Source organism: Cynocephalus volans, chromosome 10 (assembly GCF_027409185.1).
Source record: "Cynocephalus volans isolate mCynVol1 chromosome 10, mCynVol1.pri, whole genome shotgun sequence".
NCBI lineage: Eukaryota > Metazoa > Chordata > Mammalia > Dermoptera > Cynocephalidae > Cynocephalus > Cynocephalus volans.
Window position 1 is genome coordinate 123,371,859 of NC_084469.1, and position 20,447 is coordinate 123,392,305.

Below are 20,447 nucleotides of genomic sequence, written 5' to 3' on the forward strand. Positions count from 1 at the left end.
TGGATCCTGGAAAGTGGTGTGTTCATTGATCAACGTTTGGTAAGCTGAATAGAATCAGATCTGTGCATTCAAGAAGAGTGAGCCCAGATGTTCATACACATATTTATGGGTTTGTTTTCTTGAGTTCCTCTCTTTTTATCATCTTTTCAGTATTTTGTGTTTCCCTGAGGCTCCTCTTTGCACCAATGGTGCAGGACAGAGAGAGAACAACAGAGGCTTGCCTTCCCTCTTGGGATTGGAACTCAAATAAGGATTGAAAAAAATTCCTCTTCCTCAGACTTTTGGCTCCTGTGAGCTCCTATTACTGGTCACAACCACCACCGTCACATAATCGATTGATTTTTTTACATAAATAAATAAATAATATAAAGGGGGCAGGAGGTAACTTTGAGAGATGATGGATATGTGTATGGCCTTGATGGTGGTGATGGTTTCGTAGGTGTATATTTATACTCAGACTCATCAAGACGTAGATATTGAATATGTTCCTCTTTTTATATGTCAAAAAAATAGAGAAAAGAAAGAATGAATAAAGTGGGGTTTTCGCTAGTCTCCTTTGGAGTTAGGAGTTCCCTTTGCAGGTCTTGTGGCTTCTCTTGCAGTTCTCTCTGTTCGTCTCTGCCCTGTTGTTTGCTACCGGGTCTGGTGTTAAGTTCAGCCAAGGTATAGTAGAGGAAAGAAAAGTAGAAAACCTACCACAGGTTCAGTGGTACTTCAAAGTCTGGTCTTCTTCCTCAATCTGTGTGACACTCTTTACTTCTCGGGGTCCTCAAATAGCTGCTGCCTGCATTGCATCCACATTTTATTGCCATATTCAGTGAGAGAAGCAGGGTGAAGTGTGTTTACTCCATGTTAGCTGGAACCAGAAACCCCTAGTTATTAATTTAGGCAAGACACATGACCTTCTGGTATTATTGCTTATTTATTAACCCAAATAGCTGCCCTATTTTGTTCATGGCGACCAGGAAAAATGAAATATAACAAAAAGACCTTTAGACTTGGAAGCTGCGAGGATCAAATTCTAACCCTAGTGCTGCTGTGGGGTAGGCATGTAATCTTAGGCAAGTTAACGAACATCTCTGAGTCACTGTGTAAAATTCGAATATTGTAACACTACCTGCCCAACTTACCCCCACCGAGGGTCATTGTGATGCTCAAACAAGATAATGCATGGGACAATACTTTGAACCATATAAAGAGAGAATGCATTATTCTCCTGTAACCTGTAGAAAGAAATCGAGAGATGTATTTTTGCAATAGAGCAGTAACTAGTACCCTTGCAGTGGTGGAGGAGCGAGCAGCTTGTCTGTGCGGTTGGGCCACCTCCCCAGGACGCTCTCACCCTCTGGTACATCTATGTGTACAGGTTACCATCCTTCCTTCCTGAACTTCTCTTTTCTCTTGGCATTTTGTGCACTCTTAAGAAACCCTGTTGGTAATTAAAAGCGAACAGACTAGAAATCAGATTTTATGGTCCTGTTGCTAATAAACTCTTCCCTTTTTCTCACAGAGTTTCAGTTTCCTCATCTTTAAAATAGAAAAACGTCCGAGGGCAACAATGATTTCCAAACTTTGTTTTAGGGAGTCTCGGAGGTGGAGCACTGTCTTAGTCACAGTGAGTGCTTGTGGTGGGAGGAGGAGGGATGAGAAGACAGTTCTTCAAGCCCCCTACGTGTCTCCTACTGGAGCATTCTGTGATTATGAGTTTCTACACAGACAAGAGGTCCTGTGGCTGAACTGAATGTCAAAACCACAGCACTGTGAGAAGTCTTCCCATGAAACCAGCCCGGGATCCCGCATTTTTCCAAAGCATCGATTCTCTTCCCACCTTCTGGTTATCCCTTTCCCTTTATCCCCACCTTCTTCCTCTCCTATCCCTATTCATGGACATCCCTTGAACTTTGGTCCCAGGGCCATAGAGTTCTTTCTGTAAATGTCTCTTTCTTGGTGAGCTCGTCTGGGGCTTCAGCTTCTGCCATCACTTCCCATTTCAAATCCCAGTTTGATGGACGGCTCCCAATCTCAAATCGCTTTACTAAATTTTAGTCAAATATGTTCAACCATCTGCCGAGTCACTTCACCCAGTAACGTATCAGTACATGCAACTCAGCGTAAACCAAACCAGGTGCACACGTCTTTTGCTCTCTGCCATCCCTAAACTAATACTTTCCCCTGACTTCTCTTTTTCTCAATGATTGTCTCAGAAATTCTCCCAATAGCTAAGTTTAAAATGTAAGGGTTATTTTTTATGAAGCTTTGCCTCTTTTACAATATCCATATATGTTATTATGCCTCTTCAATACTTGTTCCAAAGGATTTTCATTTCCACTGGTGTCGAGTCCGTATTTTATTCTCCTTTCATTTAAACCATATGAGGCAGCTCCCTAAAGGTGTCTTCCTGTCCCCAAACATCCTTTCTCCTGATCACATCATAATCAGACCAATATCTTTGTCAGCCATTGTATTGTTAAATGACATCGCCATTGGCTATAGGATAAAGCCCTGAAGATTCACACCCCAACCAGTGTTTTTGTCCTTCTTTTAACTTACCCTCACTTGCCTGGAATAAATGCATCTCTAATTATCTTGCAGGTATGCCAGGAGTCTTTATTTTCCATTCCTCTTTTGATTCTATAAGACTGGCCACTCCTCAAAGACAAATATAAATCTATTCCCTGATGGCATTATCCTGACATCCCAGCCTTGGAGATTTCACCTTTTGCCTTTTAAGCATTTACTTTGAGGCAACTTATCTAAAGATAAAGATCTGTTTCTCATCTTGTGTGTGTCTTGCCTACCCAACCACACTGTAACCTCAGCAGAATCAAAAACTGAGTCTTTAATCTCCTTGTACCCAATTTGTAGAGGAAACAGAAATTAATCCATCATCTGCTTGATCAGAGCAATTACAATAAGTTCTGCTAGGTATAATACATAATTGTTTGTTAACCTTACTCCATGGGTTCATGCATATTGTGACCAGAATATGCTTCATTCATTTATCAGAAAGTACTTGAATATAAAGTTTTATAAACCAAACTAGGAATTTAATATCAACATATGAGGGCACTTCAAAAAGCTCATGGAACAATAGACTCAAACGATAATACAAATCTGTCCATGAATTCTTTGAAGTACCCTCATATTCGAGGACGTCAACCAGTTGCAACTTGGGGTAAAATATTTATAGACTTCCTTTTTATTTCTTTCCCAACAGCACAGGTTTTGTGTATTGAGTAACTCTATCTCAGTGGCATCCATATACTTATATCCATTAATGGATTAGCACTACATTGAATCTTTCTTACAAATTGGTTTTAGATGACATTCAAAACTCCAAGAGGTTAGGATTATTAGTAGGATAGCTAGCATTTCCAAGTTGCAGTGTAGTATAGTATTGGGAGGTATCCTAAAAATACCTGTTGAATGGTTATTATTAATGTATTCACAATAGAAAAAAAAGGAAAATAATTCTGATAAGGAAAAATAGGGGTGTGGCTATGTGAAGTATGTCATATTGACATCATAGAATATGATATAATTAAATCTTAATTAAAATTGTTAAATCACATCGGGCTTTTAATAACATGGATGTATAAGTCGGGTTTTTGCCAGGTTACACAACCTTTTCATTATCACAGAATGTTATATTTGACGATGTTGATCTAGAAAATTATTTTTTAAAAATCTGGAAGAAAAGAATTCTTTCTCCCAAGAAGTAATTTATTCTTCCCCATTCATATGTAATATCAGTAAGAAAAATAATAACTTTACAACATGCCTTTCTGATGCTTAGATTATGTAATGACACTGGCTATTTCTTTCATTGCTCTGCTATTTCTGTAGCAGTTATCATGGATAAAGAATGTTATTTGCTTCAGAAGTTACTTCCTATCTGTGATATATATTTTTTTCTCAAGCATGTTAGTTATGGAAATAACCACAACCAAATAAAATTAATAATAACGATAATAATAATCACTGTTCTTTATTGGGTGAACACAATATGCTAAACACACGTGGCTGCTATCAGGTGCACATGCAATGCCGTAAAAATAACTTTCAATTTTTGCATAGAATGAATAATGGCAATTTTCCCACAACATACCTCACTATACCTAGACTCCTCTTAGAAGTGTACAGTCCGTCAGGACTTTAGAGGCACATGGCAGAAGGCATCATTTCGTTTTCATTGCCTGCTGAAGTTTGCAGTGAAAATTAAAGATTAATGATGTAAGTATCTAAAAGTCAATAAGAAGAAAAGGCCAGGACTCTCAAACATTTGTAAACAGTGTAAAGCTTTGTACTGATCAAATGACCCCAGACAGGGAAAGCTAATACTAATGCAATAAAAACCAAGGGCTAACCTTTCATTGTGTGTCGGGTGCTGAGCTTCTAGCATTTGATGAATGACTATCTTGTGCCAGTAGGTCATTGCGGAGTGTCTGAGTCTTTCATGTGGCTGGGCCAGCTGTGGGCAATCTGTGGATATAGATTACCCTGCTGAGAGAAACAGTGCACTTCGGAGGAATCAGAAAATAGATGAATATCTAGAACCAATTTACATCTTGGATGAAATCTTTGGGGGATTTTCAGCTTGACAGAAATCAGTTCCTTGGCTTTTGATGTCTCCTCAAAATGAGATCATTTTGTCTGCGATTTGGTATTTACATGAGGGTAAATAGGTCGCGCTATATCCATCATTCCTGCTATCCTTATAAGTGTATGGGACACACGTTGCTTTCACTGTCTCTTTTTCTTAGAGAGGCTCAGAGAAGCTCAGTAACTTGTCCAAGGAGGCAGAGCTAATTAAATGGCTGAGCTGGGACTTGAACCCAGGTCTGTCTGATTACAAACCTTGTGTTGTAATGCGATGAAAAGAGAACCATAGCTTTTGGTGAATGTAAAACTTCTTGCTTTCTTATGTTAAGAGCTATTGCTTTTTTTTTTTTTTTTTTTAATAGGGGAAGCAGTGTGGGAAGGGTAGGGTGTGTCTGAAATCCAAAAAGGGCCCCATATTCACCTCTATTTCCCTTCTTCTGTGGCTTAATATTCTCAGTTGCATCTGGAACCAATGGAATGGGTTTCCCTTCATTGTTTTTGAGAAGGAAATGCCTGCTGAACTTTGACAACTGTGTGAATGATTGCCAGAGACCCTCAATGTATTATTCTTCTCTCAGGAGTCCTATGTAAGTTTCCTCTGAAAACTGTCTCCTCATCAATATTCATAATCCCTTAATGTTGTGTACACTTTGTGTTGGTCAAAACACCTTCCTGTATGTGACCTCATTTCATCCTTAAATTTTTATTGGAAACCTTCTTCATGTTGAGCACTTTCTTAGAGGTAGGGGCATCGAAAGTCATACAGCAGAATTCCTCCCTCAAGAGTCCAGTCTGACCTGGTATTACAAAGTATGGAGACCATCCCCATTTTCACAGTGTGACTTTCTGCCTCACTTTCAACTACCTTGTCATCCTTCCTGCTCCACCAGTGCTCTTACATTCACTGTTCCTCAAACATTGCTCATTTATTTTCACCTCCAAGCTTCTTCTCCTGCTTTGTCTCTTCTTGACCTACTTTTCTGACACTTCTCTATATGTCCAAATTGGACCCATCCATTAAAATCCAAGTAAAGTCTCTGCTCCCTGACAGTTATTTGAGAATTGAGCAACCCTCTTCGCAAATCTCATTATTGTGGTCAACATCGTGCATTTGGTACTTAGAGTATAATGCAATTTGATGTATGAACATTTTTTTCTTCTCTGGTTTCATGGCATATTTATAAATATGAAAAGGAAAGAACCATTGATAAATGTTCTATAGATTAATATATTAAAATATTGTTCAATGTGTATGATATTTGCTGAAAAGGGTACTGGGTATAATGCAGTGTTTATAAACTGGACACCTATGACAGATTTAACACCAATATATCTAGTGTTTAGCCAGCAAAATATTGGCATACATAGTTTTTAAAAGTTTCAGTCGATTACCAATACATAAAAATTGGGAGATCTGCAATAGTAATTCAGATTTCTGCCTTTGTTTGAAAAATCAGAAGTCCTGGCCCATGTAGACTACTTCTTGCATGGTGACTGGAGCTGTGGCAGACAAGCAACTGCATCCTGGGCATGGACCTCACAAGCCCCGTTTCCCCGCAGCCTCCACGGCCACCACCTCCTCACCATGGAGCGGGATGAGAATCAATTTGCCATTTTTCATCATGGTTGTCTGATTATTTCTCACAGCAATGTTAGAAAGAGAAGTAGTTTTTGTTACCAGTGGCTCTAAGAGAACAGAAAATTAGCCTGAAAGGGCTATGTTTTTTGAAAAAAAAAAAGATGAAAGGAAGCATCATTATTCTTCTTTGGGGGCTGAAGTAGAAAATATAACTGTGAGTTTAATATTCAGAGTGAGTCCATGTGAATGAAACAAAACACAAGTTGCCGTCATGGAATGAACCTGGCCCATTGCACTCAGTGCTAGCCAGCCCAGCCCTCGTGGGCATTTGTGCTTACAACTGACCCTTAGTTTAGGAGAAAGAACAAGAGCCTGAGCATGAGCTGAGCCCAAGTGGCGGCTCTGGCCTCTACTAGTGTGCAACCTTGAAGAGGTTGTGTCTAACTTCACTTTTCCTCTTTATAAAATGGAAATAATGGAAATCTGCTGCATGGTGTTATATTGAGATTGAAATACGATGCCGGAAGACAAGATTTTTGTCTGTTTTGTGTAACCCTAGTGCTTACAACAGAGCCATGTACATGATCGGGATTTACCAGATACTCAGAGGGGTTACCAATGACGTTTGTAAAGTATTTATGAGCTCAGCTCATGAAATGCCATTAGCAAATTTTAACATCTTTTAAAGGAGCTAATTACACTTGATATTAACAGTAGAGACTATTTGGTCTTTTTCTTCCTGGCACCTCCACCTGCAAACAGCAGGTGACTAATATTAATTTGTGGAATGAATAGATAATGTCTAATAATCCATCATTCAGCAATCTTTCTCAAAGAGCATGGCATTAGTGACATCAGGATGCCATTTTGGTTTGGCTTTTTTTTTTCCCCTTCCCTGGGATGAAAAAATTGTTTTGCTGCTCAATCTGGTATAAGTCTGCTTTGGAGCGGTTAAAAGTTTCCCCCAAAATTTCATGTACTGGAAACTTGACCCTGATTATAAGAGTGTTAAGAGGGTGGGAAATCCAATTATGATAGTTGAAAGGTGGGACCTTTAAGAGGTGCTTAGATTATGAAGACTCTGCCCTTGTGAATGGATTGACCCATTCATGGAGTAGTGGACATGCTTCTGATGGCTTTATATGAGAGGCAGTGAGAAAGTTCTCTCTTGCTCAGCCCTGTCTTGACGTGTGATACCCTGAGTTGCTGTAGAGAGTCACCACCAGAAGAAGGCCCTCACCAGATGTGTTCCCTGGACCTTGGACTTCCCAGCCTCCAAAATAATTTTTATTTCTTTATAGATTACCCAGTTTCAGGTATTCTGTTATAAGTAGTGGAAATGGACTAATGTAAGGTCTTATATTTTTCTTTCTTTATATAGTTTGGGACATTGCTAGTGAAGGGTGGTATCTTCTTAAGAATGTTTATTTCGGTTTCTGAAGATCTTTTTTATTTTCCCAGCTGGCTTTTATTTACTTCCCCCTACACCATTGGAAGAGCTTACCAGCTGGCAGATGTGAGGTGGATAACACCGTAGCTGTCATGAGCATCTTCAATAATGAAGGGGCAGAGTGAGCAGGTTAACACTCAGGGTTTGTAGGGTTTATTATTACATCCAAGCACCAGTCTCGTTTTACCAGAGAGCAAGGCGTGAGCAGTGCAGTCAGGCCAGCCATTATTTGGCAATCTTGACTATTCTCTGGCATCTCTTCTTACTCAGCATTAAGGGGTGGTCTTTAAAATAAAGGTTTTATTAACATGTTTATGAAAACGAAAAGGATGAGTCATAATCTACCTGAATGTCTCATGCTTAACACTAAGCCTGTACTAACTTACATAACTCTCAGACATTTTGTAGTTACCTTTCCAACTCTGTCAAGTTCATCTTGAGCTTTATCTTTGATCTTTGGAGTTTGGGGCTTAACAGAATGAGGCATATTGGGTGCCAGGCTTAGTGCTGAAAACTCATAAATGCTGACTTGTTTATTCTCAGAAGTTGCTGGCCTCATAGTAGCTCGTGATAATTTATCCAAAACAATTTTGGGTTCTCCTCTGCACTATGGTTGCAATTCAGTTTTATTATCTCCCAAGAAAATGCATTCCAGACCCTTGGGGATTGTGATGATAGGCTCATTGGAACAGTTAATCTCTTAAAGATGAGTAGTTATTCAATTGTTTTCATATATTACTCTCAAAGTAGGTGGTAACCGCAGTGGTGGTGGTTTGTACAATTTGTGTGGTCAGGGATATTCATATTAATTAAGTATTTGGTATGAATATTGTATTGTGCAAAGCCTCCTAGAAACAAAGGAAGAATAGTAATGTGGACAAATAGTAGGTAGACCATAAATGCTTAGTAAATAAGACATTAGTTTCTGCTTTTTGATTTGATTGGGACATACTTTTAAATGTGTTTTATGTTCTTATAGCAGTAATGTACGTTCCTTGTGGGTCATCTGGCATATGTAAAAATATAAGTGTTATTTGATAATTATTAATTGAACACTTACTGTGTTCCAGGCTGTCTTCTGGGCACCAGGGATACAACAGTGAACAACAGATACAGTCTTTGTAAAGTTTACATTCTTACAGGGGAGAAACACAAAGTAATTCTAAGTTATTCTTTTATCTGTTTTTTTTTTTTCTTTCTCTTTGTCTAAGTGCCATGAAAGAAAAACCAAAAAACAAAAATAAGAGACTTGGATAGATACAATGAGGTTACTCTGAGCCCCTCAAATAACTACTGTGAACATTTTGGTGCATTTCCAATTAGTGATTTGTCTGTGACTTGTGTGTGAGTGAATATACACTAACATCTGCGTTCCATTTGGTTTCATTTTATTTCAATTAATGACCCTCGACAGGTTGTTGAACAAGGTGGATGTGTGGACTCCAGCTTGTGTTTTCATGCTTTTTTACATTAGAGGAGTTAAGGTTTCCAGAGAGGCACCTTTTCCCCTCTCGACTTACCCTCATTCCTCAAGCCCACTATCCCAGAAGAAAGCCTGGCCTGAGCCCAGTGCACCTGGGATGGGCAACCTGGGGCACGGCAGGCTAAGCCCCCACTGCACAAACATGCTCTCCCCCATTGTCTTGATCTCCAGATTGTGGTCCCGCCATGGCTGTTTTCAGCTGAAAATGCATGAAAAATGAGTTCTTGTGGTGTTTTCAATATAAATAGTAGAGATACCACAGGAATTCAAGCTCTCAAGGGATGTGCTTTCTGACAGGGGTTTGTTCATCCTGGGAAGACCCTTGAGTTCTGCCTCAACACCAGCTCTGCCCCACCAGAGGAGGGAGTTCCTGGCAGCATCTCAAGGTTGGGAATGTCCCCTAGGCTGACGACTCTATCCAGTATTTGAGGGCTAGAGCTCATGGCGCTATGCAAGCCAAGATAGCAAGTTTTAGGGCAGGGATCAACAGGCATTTTCTGTAAAGGGCCAGGTAGTAAATACTTCAGGTTTTGCAGACCACATGGTCTCTGCTGTTGTACTGTGGAAGCAGCCATAGACGGTGTGCAAATGAATGGGTGTGCCTGTGTCCCAATAAAACTTTACTTATATAAACAGGCGACACATCAGATTTGGCCCACGTGCCTTGGTTTGCAGACCCTGCTCCAAAACCTGAGCCAACGGCCTCTCTGGGCTCCACTGCTTGCCTGCTGGGATTGTAGGTGGGTAGATTCAACTTCTTTGTCTGTTAAATGAGGTTAATAAAAGCACCTACTTTATAGTTCTTAGGAGTCTTAGCGAGATGATATAAGAAGGACTCCAGGTACAGCCTCCCCTTTGATCAGCACCTGAACAGTCCTTGCTATGGGTGTATCCTATCTCTGTCTGCCCGCACACATCTGGCCTCTGGAAAAATTACTTCCTCTGGTCCGAGAAGGCATTTTTCCAGAACTTTGACTCATTCTCCTCTACCAGGATGCAGATTTCTCTTGCCCACATGTCTGAATCTTATTAAGTGTAAAGCCCAATCTGTCCAGTAAATTTTTCCTGATTTCCCTCTTGCAGATCATATTCCACTCATTTCTGCACCTTCCTTTCCCAGTACTTTAGCTGCACCTTTTAAATGATACTCATTCTTTTTTATACCAGCTCATTCATTCATTCATTCATTCATTCATCAAACCACCAGGACATTGACTGTCTATTCTCCACACAGCTCAATGCTACTATCAGTGTGTATCCTAACACTGTTATTAGACCATAGTCCTTTTGAGGTCAAGGATCCTGTTTTATTTCATCTAGTACCTCAGAGTCTGGTACGAGACTTGTCATAAAATATATGCTTGAAAAAGCCTTTCTTAATGAATGAAAAGGTGTCCAAATATTGTTTTTTTCTCAGTTTCCCAATCCTCACTATTCTTGGCACAGAGCCTTGCATACAGTAGGTATCAAATAAATACATGTCGATTGAGTGTTGCCTCCATATCATTTTAATCAGCCTGTCATGGGTGTCTCTTTGCTTGACAAAATTGCTTGCCAAATATCTTGACCTTTCACCTTTTTTCTGGTGAAAGGACCAGACTTCTGAATGAGGAGGGGGCTCCAAATCCCAGAACAGCAAGAGTCTGAAAGCACGAGGGTTGTGGGGAACTGAGGAGGGGGTGCAGGGTGCAGATGGTGGGAGAGGGGTTTCAAGTTCCAGCTCCTTGTCCTTAACACCATCTGGGTGGCTTCTGAAACCAGACAGGATCAGTATCTCTCCAGCCCCTGTACTCTAAATTATTTACATTTCCCAGGCAAGGTACCAGAAGGGGAAGCATCCACCCTCCTACAATCAGACTTAACTATTCTGCTTCCCTTCCAGATAATCCGAGAGGTTTTATGGAATCCAGAAAAGGACACCAGCTCAGAGTTAGGGTACCTTGGGTTTGAGTCCTGACCATGTGGTTTTGAAAGATTGCTTTATCCAGAGGGGTCTTAGTTTCCCCTTCTGAAATATGGGGGTAATAAATGTACCCATCTCATATAGGTCTGCTGCAAAAAAAACCCCCAAACTTGTCCCCAACCTAGGTAGAAGGGCATCTGGTTGGTGATGCCCATCTCATATCAGCCAGGGATAAGCAATCCCTTGTGTTTTCCAACATGGTTTTTGGTCTGTGACCATGCCTGGTTCATGCCTTGGACACACAGGGGGGAAAAAAAAGGCCCCCCAAACAAATGGGAACTTAGTTAACACATGTAAAATGTAGTGACCTGCATACAGTAGGAGATCAATAAACACATGCTGTTTTCCTTTCCTCTGCCTTGTTTACAAGGATTTGAATGTTTTCTGATCCTGACCCTTGAGAAAATACTTTGGGAGATACTGGCTTTGTAGGAGAAGAATTAAAAGTCAGATGAACCTCTAATCCAAGGTTCTTCGACTTTGGTCACTATTGACATTTGGCAACAGATAATTCTTTGTGCTGGGGCTGTTTCATGTATTGTAGGATGTTTAGCAACATCCCTGGCCCACCTCAACTTTTGACAACCAAAAATGTCTGCAGATATTTCCAGAGGTCCCCTGAAGGGCACAATCACCCTCTGCTAAGAACTACTACTGGACTATTTAACAAAAAGCCCCTTGCAGGTCACAGGAGGCAGAGGAGCCCGCGATGGGAGTGGCCCCTTGAAGTGACCTCTTTCCTCTTTCACAAGGAAATGTGCCTCTTAGGATCCACGAGCTGAAGGGGAACAGAGGCTTTCTTGCAGTCACTTGGCCAGGAGAAGACAAAGAGAGACAAGACCATGAGATTCAAGGTCTGTCTCAGTCAACAGGTGCTTTGCTTCAGGTCCTCATGAGCTCTATCGCCACATGTGTAACCAGGAGCCCAGAAGTGGCAGCTGGGCAGAGCCTGGTACTATTGCCCTTCCCCATGGCAGCCTCCCTCCCTGGGAGATGTCTCACTTGTCCCCTGCTGCTACTCTGGTCCCCTCCAATCTGTTCTCCACACTGTGGCTAGAGTGATTTTTATAGAAGGGAGATCTGATCATGTTTCTCTCTCATTCAGAAGCTTCCAGTGGCTACTTGACTGTACTTGGGATAAAATTTAAACTCCTGACCAGGGCCCATGGGGCCTTATTGATAACTAGCCCCCTCTCCAACCTCGCCTCATGTCATTCTTCCCTGGCTTTCTACAGGCAGCTCACTGGGCTTTTTTTACTCCCCTGAACCCACCAAACTCCTTCCTGCCCTAGGGCCTTAGCACTCGCTGTTCTGCTGGCTGGCTTTTCATACACCCGAGCCCTTTCTACCTCCAGTTCTCAGCTGACGCCCAATAATTCTGTCATAGTACCCTGATTTTTTCCTTTATAGGATTATCCTATACCAGAATTACTTGGTTTACCTAAGTTTGTCTGTTTCCCCAACAAGACAAACATGTTCTGGGGTTTCCTGAAGCTTCCAGTCCTGTTGATTTCTGAATCCTTCACACTTATCCCAGTGCCTGTCAGAAAATAGATAAGCAATACATGTTTACTGAATGAATAAGTAAACTGATTTAACTTTTCTCAGTCTTTCACAATGTTATCAAAATAATCTCCCTAAAACCCAGAGACTCTTTGAGAGATTTAAGTTTTTATGCTCAAAATTATAGACACACCAAACATGTTTTAACTTATCAAACCTATTACAATACACATTTACTTAATGTTGTAGTCTGCTTCTGTTGCTTGTAACAGAAAACCTGAAAGTGGGCATTTTACAAAGTAACAATACTTATTGCTTATAGTTTTGGAGGCTGGGAGGTCCAAAGTCCAGAGAACACATCTGGCAAGGGTCTTCTTCTTGGTGGGACTCTCTACAAAGTGCCTTGGGAATCAAGGTATCACATGAGAATGGGCTAAGCAAGAGAGATTTAACCTGCTCACTAGCCGTCCTTTTAAATCCATGAGAACCATGCCCATTACTCCATGAACAGATCAATCCATTCATAAGTGCAGAATCTTCATGATCTAACCACCTCTTTAAGGCCTCCCCTTTTAATTACCGTAATAGGATTTCTCACCCTGTTAACACTGTCTCAGTGGGGATTAAGTTTCAGTGAGCTTTGGAGGGACATTTAATCCATAGTTCTTGGTTCATAGAGTTTAAATAAGTTTATGCCTATCACCATTTGGGTTGAGTAGAATCAGATCTGTTCTTTTTATGACTGCATGTGAAAGAGATTGTATTATTTCTCTTAATCTGTAAATGAGCTGTGCTGAATCTTCACCTTAGTTGTAAAAGTAAAAACTAATAATAGAAATACTATTACTTATTATTATTGATACTATTAATTATTATTGTTAGGTGTAATAATAACACCTAATAAATGAATAATGCATTACAATGAGAGGTGTTATGAGGTAGTGTCTAAAGACCACTTAAATTAGAATCTGAGGCCCACTCTGGACCTACTGGATCAGAACCTGGAGTGATTGTGGAATGTTCACTTTCAAGGAGCCTCCCAAGGGTTTCTGATGCCCACTGAAACTTTAGAATCTCTGCCCCATCAGAGAGGTCTTAAGCGTTAGGTTTAAAACTGAATTTTAGGCCCCCTCTAACCCAAACACTTACTGGATGTGTAACCATGGAAAACTTATCCTGACCTGCCTCCATAAAACAGGGTCAAGAATATTTGCCCCTCTGGATAATCGTTAAGGATAAAACACCATTTTCTGAGTTCCTACTACCTGTCAGGCACTGTGGTAAGCACTTTTCATAGGTGATTTCAATGTGTATTTTTATAAAGTTGCAAAGGAAGAGAATAATTTCACTTTTTGTCACAGGGCTCTGCTGTGAGATATATCATGCCCATTTTATAGATTAAGAAACTAACTGAATTTCTTATTAAGTCAAGCCATTTGTTCCAGTTGACACAGGCCCAAAGCTGCCAGTTCTAGGGCTCACTCCGGGATATGTGGCTCTGCATGGAGGATTTCACCGCACTGATCTCTCTTCTCCAGTAAACCACTGTGCTTGGTGCCCACCCCCACCCAGGCTCTGACTCAGTGTTCATGTCCAGGATTCTGTTCAAGGGTAACACGGAGAAGAACCTAATCACATTTTAACAGGACAATCTCGTCTCTAAAACTGATGCCAACTTTCCAACACAGCAGGCAGGAAATGAATTGGCTGGAAATTTTTACCAAACAAACAGACAAAAAAAAAACTGGGTAATTTACAAAAAAACTTTAAAAACCCTAGAATGATCAGTAAGAGAAGGGATCTTGGTGAGTGTCCTGTTCTGGGGACAAGGGTACAGGTCTATTATAATAACTGTCTTGATATTCCTCACCCCCCACCCCAATGTACTTTTACCTAGCACCAGTGTGAGGCTTTTGCCACCAACATAAGTACCTCTTCAGTTTCCCCTTTCGATGCAGGAAATAACTGCTGGGGAGGGGGAGGCAAAGGTCAGCCCACATCACATGAACACTCGAGTGCCAATTAGTGAAGGGTTTGGAGTTTTCCCCTAGTGAAGCCTGATCACAATCGCTAATTGGGATCTTTCAGGAAGCAGAGGCAGAAATGAATTGATGGAAATGGGTAGCGCTTTCCTTACATTACTGGCTTTACTTGAAAACCCTGTTCAGGAAATTGTGGGCATTATTTAATAAGTGCTTCCTTGACCCCAGTCTTCCATGTGCTCATTGTAAAAACAGCCGACTGGTGAAATGGAGTGATTATCTAAGTGGTTCAGGACAACCAGACATGTAGTCATACGTGAGGCCCGAATGCTTGCACAAAGGCATGGCATGGTGTTCTTTTGGATGCTAGGACCACTGCAGACTTTCTCCACCTTATCATGGTGGGATAGTCTTGGGGACCATACCGAGGAGTGGCTGTGCAGTGGTTATATACACGAAAGTTCATCCACCCATTATACAGACAAGGAAATTAAGCCTTAGGAAGGATTACAAGATTACACAGTTGGAATTCATACCTGGAGTCATCTGCTCTTTAATGCAGCATTCTTTCCATTTTATTACAGATGCATTGACTGGGAGCCTCAGATTTCCACCATGTAGAATTTCCTTTCTGCTCCATTTTATCAATATATCCACTGTTTGGAGAATCAGTTGTATGTTGCAAGTGTGCTTCCCTGAAAGGGGATTTGATGTCTTAGATCTCAGAAACTCGAGGGGCGCTTGACATCTTGGAGGGGCAGAGACCAGATATTTCTACAGAATTTCCTGCTGACCAAGCCAACCACTAATGGACTGACAGCAACTCAGTATGGCCTTTGTCTTTTCCTTGTCACTTAGCTTAGGGCCACTTTTGTAGAAGGGTAATGTACTTTGAAATAATGTTAACTTTTACTCATGTTTCTTAGGGCCAGTTAATGGACAAAATGGAGCATCTAAGCTAAAGATTAAGGGGGAAAAAAATCATTGACCTTTTCAGTAACTAAAGAAGTTGCTTTGTTTCCTTATAAATTGCACTTTTTGCTTCTTTGGAAACACATTGTTACTTGTTTGTGCGGACTCACAGGAGCTATAAATGGTAGCAGATAAAATTGTCACTATTGAAAGGACCCTAGGAAGAACACAGGTTCCAGAGGTGTGCTGTTTTGATTGTTGTCCACAAGATGGCATCCTCTCCAAGGAAACAGACCAAAATCCAGTTCTTAAGCAACTATTATTATTTAAATGTTTATTGGACAACCTCGGCATGCTTGGCACTGTACTGAATACTTAAAAGATTTAGCCTCTGCCTTCAAGAAGCTTACCAAATATCTGACTACAAAATTCCCTTCAATTTGACCATTTCTCAGCCTCCTGATTCAGTCTCTGTATTCCTTAGGTCTGTATCCTTGAAAGAAAGAGTAAGGTGTAGGATCCAGAGAAAATACATTTTGGTGAGTCCTACTGTGTGCCAGGTGCTGAGTTAGGCACTTTACATAAATGATCGTTACCATAAACCTGTGTGGGGAGTGGTGGCTATGCTATTTGACAGAAAGGGAAACTGTCCAGGCATTGTAATATTTGGAACTCCAGCACCCCAGAGCTAGTAAATAGTAGAGGCTGATGCAAACCCATACTTATCTGCTAGTACAGTCTTTCGATTTTCACTATGTCTCACTTCAGAAACTTATGGAATACATTACTCCCAAGAAGTGGTCTCAGAATAGAAATAGCCACAAAAGCCTTTAGGTATTTTCATGAATATCATGTCTCTAGGGGGTAGTTATAAAGGAAAACTGATTTTTTGAGGCATGCCTTGACCCTTTAAGAGTGATGCCAGTGTGGCCAGCCTGTTTTCTCACAAGCTTTACTTATAGAGAAGAAAATATCTCTCTTACAAAGCAGCAGATTGGCTACAACTTTAGCATTCAGGCATTTAATTCTTCCTGGTTCATTTTATCTTTCAGTTTGTCTATAACCTATGTGTTTATGCGTGTGTATATAAATTTATATTTATATTCACATACATATATATACACATGAGAGGTCTTCAAAAGTTCATGGAAAAATGCATATTATCTTTTAATTCCATTTTCCACAAACTTTCTGGAGGACCCTCTCACATGTACATACATATATACATGTTTATATATAACGTAGTATATAGATATATTATGTGGTATGTAATATACCACATCTTAAATTTAGATATCATCTTCATTGAACTGTGACTTCACCAAGAGCAGAGTCTTGAATGTGTTTAATAGAGTGCCCAGTCTGTTTGGGGGTTTTATATTCAAATGGTAAATCTTTGTATTGCTTCTTATGCAAATAACTACTGTATTAGTCAGGATTTCCAGAGAAACAGAACCAATAGGATGTGTGGATATATATATATATATAAAGAGATTTATTATGAGGGATGGCCTCATGAGATTACAGAGGCTAAGTCCCAGGATCTGCTGTCTGCAAGCTGGAGGCCCAGGAAAGCCAGTGGTGTGTAGTTCCTGTCCAAGCCCAAAGGCCTGAGAAAAAGGGAAGCCAATGGTCTAAGACCCAGTTCAAGTCCGAAGGTGCTGATGTCCAAGGGCAGGAGATGATGTCTCAGCTCACGTGTGAATTTGCCCTTCCTTCATCTTTTTGTTCTGCCCAGGCTCTCAAAGGATTGGGTGATGCCCATCCCCATTAGTGGGGGCAGCTCTTCTTTACTCAGTGTATAGATTCAAAGGCTAATCTCTTCTGAAAACACCCTCACAGATACCCAGAAGTAATGTTTACCAGCTATCCGGGCATCCTTTAGCCAAGTCAACAAATAAAATCAGCTATCCTATCTACCCTTTTTTGCCTTCACATTTGAAGATCCTGCTGTAGGACGGAGTGTAATATTGGAGTTGATGAAACTGACATGACCCCAGAAGTAGACCCTGGGATAAGGATCCAGGTACAAGAAGAGACTCTTAGAGGAGAGCAGGAAGGTCGTAGGGGAAGCAGGGCAGAGACAGGGAAGACACCGAGAGAGAGAGCAAGTTTGGGCAAGGTCCCAGAGAGGAACTTCAGCCTGATCCCATCAGAGAAAGGTTGGAGGGCAAGCCATCCCTTAGAATCTGAGGCAAAGGAGATGGGGATTTCCTGCTACTACACATATCAGTCATTTGTTAAGAGCCAGGAGGAGGGGAGGAAGACAGGGACATAAATTCCAAGGAACTTGTGGCTTTTCTTGCAAGCCAGCTTCATTAGCCCAAGAATAAAACTCTGTAAGAGCTCCCTCCCATTGCTGGCAGTCATAAGTAAAAGCACACAGATGCCAGGGATGTGCACATGTAACACAAAGATATCCAGGGGGGTGTGGGTGGGGTATCAGCACTGTTCCCTGTACTCAGTAGGCTCTTTTTTGGTGGCTCCTGAGCTGGGGAGTCAATTTTCCCCGTCACCAGTGGCCTTTAGGATTTGAAGCTTCAGCCTCCAACTCTCAGAAACCCCTCAGCATGCTTTCAGTCTGGGCCATGTTCGAGGCAGGCAGCATATTTCTGGGAGCGCTAGACAAGATTCATAATGTTGAAAACCATGTACCTTTACTCTTGAGAGAATGATAAGACAACAATGGGAGGGGGCTGGAAATGATTTTTTAGGAACTTCCAAAGTGAAAACTTCCTAAGGTAGCTGCTATTGGTCACGTTGGGATCTCAAAACATCCAGGAAGAGCAGACCTTAGTGTGTTTACGCATCGGGGAGAGGCAGCTCTTCCAGTTTCCCACTCAGGCTCCATTCCAAAGGTCACCCTATGGGAAGCTCTCACGTGCCCCAGGATACCACGGAGTTGCTGAAGTCCTTGGGACAATCACCTCAGGGAGGGTGATTATATCTCTCTGTTCTCATTTTGGCATTTTCCTCAGCTGAAGGCTTACACTCAACTGAAATTGCTTAAAGCTGCATAGAACCTCCCGCTGCGTGATGATGGTTCTGCACAGGTGTGGACAGTCTGGGACGAACCATGTGCTGGAACATCCTGGGCTTCATTTCTGAGCCTGTTTTCTTCAACTGGCCACTCAGCAGCTTCCATTCAGCTTGTCTTAAAACATGCTGATTGCCTCAATTTATAAGCAGATGGCATAGTAACAGAGGAGGCAGCCATAATCTTCACAGAATGACTGGAGAGTTGTATGGTGGATAAACGTGGGTCTCTGATATTTTTTCACCCCTGATTTGGGAAGGAGATAACCAGGATTCTAGCAAAATTTGAGATTTTGAAGAATCTTTAAAGGAGGAAGCACTGACAGAGGTTAAGGAAATTAACAAGGTGTTTGAAGTGTGCAGAGACCAGTCCCAGTGGAAAGCCATTAGCTCCTAGACGTGGAGGACAGTTGAGAGCTGGGGCCATAACAGCCCCAGGATTCTTGTTATGAGGACACTTGGAAGGCTCCTCTGAAGAAGTGATGCTGGAGCTGAAATGTGCAGAGTGACAGGAGGAAACTGGAGACGGGGAAGATGGGTTAATACCAAGGGAGAGTGATACTGTGAAGACTGGAGCTTGGAAAGAGTCCGAGGTGTTCGGTGAATGGAAAGAAGGCCAGAATGGCATGGGAGAGACTTAGAAGGAGCTCAGGGGGAGTTGATACTGGAGAGTTAGGAAGGGATGGTCCTGCTGTGATGGAAAGAGTTTTGTTTCTCTCCTATGGCAATGGGAAGCCACTGAAGGGTTTGAAGCTAGAGAATAACAACTCCCCCTCCCTGATCTCGGCAGGATTGCCCTCCTCTGGCAGAAGCCACTGCTAAGACCACTCCTTTAGAGTCGACTGAAAGGCTAGTGCCTTTTTAATGGCAGTAGCCAGCTGGCTCTTCCAGCGAAGGTCCTCTCTTCTTGATTTGCACCTGCTGCAGTGGGTGGACCTCTCCTCCACAGCCATCTTCTCCTTGGGCAGCTCCATCGCCCGCGATGTGCTTAGCTTCACCACTGCCAGCACATCCCAAGAAGTGGTGTCTGGCTGGCTGGATGACCCTTCCTCTCCTCTAGGATTGCCCACTCCCCCAACTTCCAGTGATCTGTGTGTCCTGGGCCACCTTCCTAGTTCTTAAAGTCTTATCCCAGCCTGGGTATTCTTCCAGTAAGAATATGTAATCATTCCCCAATGGAGTATCTATGGTTACTATTCTCCTTATTGATGTAATAGTTCACACAGGGACTGTGTTAAGTATTTACATAAGTTATTTCACTTAATTCTCACAATAACACTATCTAAGTCTACCATTATCCTCCTTTTCCAGTTGAGCTACAAAACACAAGAGGAACGTTTAAATAAATCACTCAAAGGCATGGAGCTACTACCTGGCAGAGCAGGATCCAAACTGAGGCCCAGATCCTAAGGTCCTGACCCTCCTGCTGTATGTCTCATCCAGAGATTTGTGCCAAGGCTCCAGCTTCCTCACATTATGCAAAACATTTAGCATCCCCCAAGGCCATTCCTAGCTCCCACTTGTCACACCCTTCAGCCTCCCTGTTCCCAGATCTCCAGGTTCTGAGCTCTGCAGAGATAGCTCTGTTAAAAATCACCTCCAACGCTCTGGGTCACAATGATCATTCCCTTTCAGAGAAGTGGCAGTTTGTTTCCTGGAAACAATGGGATCCTCTGGCTTGGAACCATTTCCTCACTTCCAGGGTGATAATCTGTCAGGGTCAAAAGCAAGAAGAAAAGGGAAAATCAGAGGAATTAGCAAACTGATATTTTAGGTCCAAGTGGAGGAGAGCCATCATTTGTGAATTAAGTTTACATCACTTAGATCACTTTACAGGCAAGCAGCTCAGTATTAGAAACTGCCAGAGTTTATTTGCACAGATGCGGTGGAGAAAAATATATTTCTACAGGGTCATGTTAGCCCAGCTGATAGAGTGA

At 41.6% G+C, this 20,447-nt stretch overlaps 1 non-coding gene across 1 annotated transcript; it reads left to right on the forward strand.

The window, feature by feature from the left end:
- Positions 1 to 11,188: 11,188 nt before the first annotated feature.
- On the forward strand, positions 11,189 to 11,322 carry LOC134389852 (small nucleolar RNA SNORA48). Its single transcript, XR_010024810.1, has one exon. It is a non-coding gene; the product is annotated as a small nucleolar RNA SNORA48 (small nucleolar RNA).
- Positions 11,323 to 20,447: the final 9,125 nt, after the last annotated feature.